Here is a 6,000-nt window from a genome sequence, read left to right as displayed (position 1 = left end):
ACAAAGGCACAGCAGTGAGAGGGCTGGAGTAAGCCCAGGGGGCTTTCCATTCTGAGTTGCTGTGTGCTCAACATGTTCACCTGAGAGCTCCAATTGAATTGAAGGGGCATGGCCTGAGTACTCCCAGCAGTGGTGTGTGGGGGCGTTTCAACCTGCTTCCTGTCTCCTAGCTGAGCAAAGCAGAGGAAACTGCTCCAGCTGATCTAAGTGCTATACAAGCAAGCAAGCAAGCAAGCTCCCAGAGAGCGAACGAATGGGGAAAGCAAACAGGAGTTTGGCAGAGGAAGTCAAGGGGGAGGTCCCTAACAAATTTTGTTTTTGATTTCTTTTCTTGTAGCACACACTTCCATACTAGTGGGACTCTGTTGTTAAACTCCAGTGAATAGAGGACAAAGCACCGGCTATCCCAGTACCATCAGAAAGCTAGAGGCTTCATCAGGAGGGCTTTAAACTGAATCCTACGAGGGACGGAGACGTAAAGTTGCGGATATCAATGGACGAAGGCTCATGCACCACAACAGAGAGAACAGCTCTAATAGCGCCCAATAATAGTCTTCAAAAACATGTAGGAAGAAAGCCAGACTATAAAGCACATGGTCTTCGATGTCTATATGCTAATGCCCAAAATATGGGAAACAAACAGAACTAACTTGAAATCTTAATACAGGAGGGGAATTATGATTTGATAGGTGTAACTGAAACTTAGTGGGATGACTGCCATGACTGGAATACAGCAATTGAAGGATATAACTTGTTCAAAAAGAACAGGAGGAACAGAAAGGGAGGTGGGGTTGCACTATATGTTAAAAATACATATCTCTACACAAAAATACGGGAGAAGGAGCTTGGTAACCCCATTGAGAGCATCTGGGTTAAAATAAATGGAGCAAAGAATAGAAGGAACATGGTGGTCAGAGTCTACTACTGGCCACCCAATCAAGGGGAAGACAGGGATAAAACTTTTGAAAAGCAAATTGTCAAAGTTTCAAGGAAGCAAGATGTAGTAGTAATGGGGGACTTCAATTTCCCTGATATTTGTTGGGGGATAAATTCTGCAAACATGGCCCCTCCAAGAAATTCCTGACTTGTGTTGCTGATAACTTCCTCCTACAGAAAGTGGAGGAAGAAACTAGAGGATCGGCTATCCTTGACTTGGTCCTAACCAACAGAGATGACTTAGGGCACAATCCTAACTAGATAGGCGGCCACCTCCGAACTCGGAGGTGAGCACCTAGCCAAAGCAGGGCAGGAGAAGCATGGAGGGTATCGTTCCCTCTGTGCTTCTCCTGCCCTGCTTTTTCTGCTAGACAGCTGATTGCGGCTGTGTCGTTGTGGGAAGATGGAGCAGGGAAGGAGGCTGCTGTATGACACATTGGATGTGTCATACAGGTATCTATGATCTCCCCACCCCAGAATGCTCCCAGCCATGCCCTTTTCCAGCCCCTCCATGCTCCTCTTGCAAGCACGGAGGACGGGGCTGTTCAGCACTGCCCCCAAGGCAGTGTAGAAGTGGGAGGAGGTCAGTTTTCCGGGAACCGACCTTGGAGCATGGGCTCCAAGGTTGGCTCCGGGAAAACAGCATATCCTATGGCCATCTAGCTGCTGCTTGGCAGCCATAGGATTCCTCCCTTAGTGGATAAAGTAGCAGCTATGGGAACTCTTGGGGAAAGTGACCATTTTATTCTTGAGTTCTTGGTTCTAAAAAAGCAAAAGCCAGGTGTAGCCAAACGTGTACCCTGGATTTTAGGAAAGCCAATTTTAATGAACTCAGAACAATGATAAGTAAGGTCCCATGGCAAGCAACTCTAATGAGAAAAGGAGTGCAAGATGGATGGGAGTTTTTTTTTAAAGGAAATTCTAAAGGAACAACTACAAACTATTCCAACAAGAAAAAAAGATGAAAGACAACAGAAGAAGCCAATGTGGCTTCACAAAAAGCTAAGAGATGACCTGAAAATAAAAAAAAGGACACATATAGGAAGTGGAAACAAGGCCAAGTAACAAAGGAAGAGTACAGGCAGGTAGCCCAGAATTGCAGGGATGGCATCAGGAAGGCTAAAGCTGAGAACGAGCTGAGGTTAGCGAGGGATGCTAAAAGCAACAAAAAGGCTTTCTTCAGCTATGTGCATAGTAAAAGACAGAGGAAAGAAATGCTGGTTCAACTATTAAATAAGGATGGTAAAATGATAACAGATGACAAGGAAAATGCAGAAGTGCTCAATTCCTACTTTGGCTCAGTCTTCTCCCGAAAGGGGGTCTATGACCCCCTGCCCCGGCAAAGGCAAAGTACAGGCTGAAGGGGCAGGATTGCAGCTTGAGATTGATAGGCATATGGTCAAGGAAGACCTAATTACTTTGAATGAGTTCAAATCTCCAGGGCCAGATGAACTGCATCCTAGAGTAATAAAGGAACTGGCAGAAGAACTCTCAGAACCACTGTCTATTCTCTTTGAGCAATCATGGAGGACGGGTGAAGTGCCAGATGACTGCAGGAGGGCTATTGTTGTCCCTATCTTTAAAAAGGATAAAAAGGAGGAACCTGGGAACTACAGACCAGTCAGTCTGACATCAATCCCTGGGAAAAGTCTGGAGCAGATCATAAAGCAATCAGTCTGTAAGCACCTTGAAAACAATGCAGTGATCACTTGAAGCCAACATGGATTTGTCAAGAACAAATCCTGCCAGATGAATCTGATCTCATTTTTCGATCAAGTAACCTCCATTGTGGACTGTGGGAATACTGTGGACCTAATACACCTTGACTTCAGCAAAGTTTTGACAAAGTGCCCCATGATATCCTGATGAGCAAATTAGCTCAAAGGGGGCTAGTTGAAACAGCTATCAGGTGGATCCACAGTTGGCTACAGAATCGGACTCAAAGAGTGCTTATCAGTGAGATATTCTCAAACTGGGGAGAAGTAGCGAGAGGGGTACCTCAGTCCTGGGCCCAGTGCTCTTCAAAATTTGTATTAATGACTTGGAGGAGGAGATGCAGGGAATTCTGATCAAATTTGCAGATGACACAAAATTGGGCGGGATAGCTAATACCCTGGAAGACAGAAACAAAATTCAAAGTGATCTTGATAGCCTGGAGCACTGGGCAGAAAATAACAAAATGAAATTTCATAGGGATAAATGCCAAGTTCTGCACCTAGGAAAAAGAAACCAAATGCACAGTTACAAGATGGGGAATACTTGGCTCAACAACACTACAAGCGAGAAGGATTTTGGAATTGTTGTAGATGACAAGCTGAATATGAGCCAACAATGTGATGTGGCTGCAAAAAAGGCAAATGCTATTTTGGGTTGTATTAATAGAAGCATAGCTTCCAAATCCCGGGAAGTACTAGTTCCCCTCTACTCAGCACTGGTTAGGCCTCATCTGGAGTACTGTGCCCAGTACTGGGCACCACACTTTAAGAAGGATGCAGACAAGCTGGAGAGGGTTCAGAGGAGGGCAACAAAGATGATCAGGGGACTGGAAGCAAAGCCCTATGAGGAGAGATGGAAAGAACTGGGCATGTTTAGCCTTGAGAAGGCTGAGGGGAGATAGGATAGCGCTCTTCAAGTACCTGAAAGGTTGTCACAGGGAGGAAGGACAGGATCTCTTCTCCATCATCTCAGAATGCAGGGCACGGAATAATGGGCTCAAGTTACAGGAAGCCAGATTCTGGCTGAACATCAGGAAAAAACTTCCTGACTGTTAGAGCAATACAAGCATGGAACCAATTCCCTAGGGAGTTGGTGGGCTCTCCCACACTGGAGCCATTCAAGACGAGGTTGGACAGCCATCCGACTTGGATTCCTGTACTGAGCAGGGGGTTGGACTCGATGGTCTTTTAGGCCCCTTCCAACCCTACTATTCTATGATTCTATGACTTTAGCCTTCTTCTCACCTTATCCCCATTCATCCATGCATTCAGTGTATGCATGCAGCGTGGGACAGGGGGAGGATTGTACCAGCTGGCCTTGCATCCAGCCTGTATGCAGCCACTAGCCCCAACCTTGTCTTTTGTGCATTGGGCCAGTAGTAAGAATGTGCACTGTGCATGTACAGCTAGCCATGTGTAGGGCCTATCTGCATGAGCAGGAAACCACCAGACTCCTGATCACATTTACAGGCCTCACACACATTACAGTTGTATATAGGTAGGGTCTATTCCCACTTTGGGGCCAATACGTGAAGATTAGGAGCAGGTGTTCTGCCCTCACTGGGCATGGTTTAATTTGTCCTATTGCCCCCTAGTGCTTGCATTTAGAACTGCTTTAGAACTTCCCTACACAAGCGATTTATTGCACGTTCATGATTGGTCACTCATGGAAGTTAGCAGGTCCTTTACAAGAGGTTGTCAACCTTCAGGACATCTCCTGCATTTTTCCCTGTTTATTCGGCTTTCAGAAAGATCGGAGATAATGCGAAAAGGGACATTATTCTTATCTATCAGCTGTGTGAAAAGACGGCGTAGTGCTATAATGGGCTGTAATGACAGCACCATCTAGTGGCTGTTAACTGAAACACACAGAAACATATAGAACTTGCAGAGGAAGGACTTTCTTTGATTCATACCACATGCCCACCAAGTAAAGGAGCCCATTGTAATCCTGCAAAGAAACTGAAAGCAGAAAGCCCCAGTAAGGATGTGGGGGTTTTGCTTAATGTAGAGAAGCTCTTAACTTCCTTATATAGATCTGTCAGCAACTGATCAGGCCTTATTATCTGCTTTCTTGCACTGGCTGGTTGTTCCTTGGGAGACCATATAGTCCAGTTTATTCTTTAGTAGGAATAGGCCTTCCTGTGACCTGGTTCTCAGCTGGCCTCAGACCTCCCAAAGTTGTCCACCCCTGTCTTAAGACATGGTAAGGCTGGATCTTGGGGCCCAAGTTCCAGGCACCCCTACAGCCCAGCCCCTCCTGCAAATGACTACCCAGACAGTGGCAGACAATGAGGTCAGCAGAGACAAACTCCACTCTGTTCTTGCTATGATTGAAGTGAGTTTCAAATGCAAAACTGCACATGCTCAGAGCATTTTATTTTTTCTTTAAGCAGGGTTGGCAAACAGTTATGTTGTTGATGATGATGTCCTAAAATCTCAGGAATATAATAATGGAATAGTGGCTGTGGGGCACAGAAATATGTTAGCTGGAATGTTCATGGTTGTGGGGCGAAGACAAATGCTTCACAACTGAGGTAATACACTTGGCTGTCCAGGGTCTAAAACTACCTAACTGCACCACTGCCCTATTCTCTTAGATACGTATGAGAAGGCCCCACATGCCACTATGTTAGACACCCTACTTTGAGGTAAACAACCCCACCTTACTAAGAGCCTGGTATCCTAGATGCCCTGTCCTGTGTGGATGAAGATCTGTTTTGCTAAGTGGTCAATTTATGTTACTGGGTTTCCAGTTCTTGAGGTTCTTCTCAGAGATGTGTGTTAAAGGATCATTCTGTTTTAAAATCATTTTTACTCATTGATGGATTTTTGGAGACTTGGGCTTTGTTGTTGTTCAGTCGTTCAGTTGTGTCCGACTCTTCGTGACCCCATGGACCACAGCACGCCAGGCCCTCCTGTCCTGCGCTCTCTCCCGGAGCGTGCTCAAGTTCATATTCATTGCATCGGTGATGCTATCTAGCCATCTCATCCTCTGCCGTCCCCTTCTCCTTTTGCCTTCAGTCTTTCCCAGCATCAGGGTCTTTTCCAGAGAGTTTTCTCTTCACATTAGGTGGCCAAAATATTGGAGCTTCAGCTTCAGGATCTGTCCTTCCAATGAGCACTCAGGGTTGATTTCCTTTAGGATGGACTGATTGGACCTCCTTGCAGCCCAGGGGACTCGTAAGAGTCTTCTCCAGCACCACAGTTCGAAAGCATCAATTCTTGGGCGCTCAGCCTTCCTTATAGTCCAGCTCTCACAGCCATACATTACTACTGGGAAAACCATAGCTTTGATTAGACGGACCTTTGTCGGCAAGGTGATGTCTCTGCTTCTAACTATGCTGTC

Source organism: Heloderma suspectum, chromosome 7, assembly GCF_057233095.1.
Source record: "Heloderma suspectum isolate Gila_16-S chromosome 7, 16-S_ref, whole genome shotgun sequence".
In the NCBI taxonomy this organism is placed as follows: domain Eukaryota; kingdom Metazoa; phylum Chordata; class Lepidosauria; order Squamata; family Helodermatidae; genus Heloderma; species Heloderma suspectum.
The sequence above is the reverse complement of the archived record's forward strand: the minus strand, read 5'-3'. Positions refer to the sequence as shown.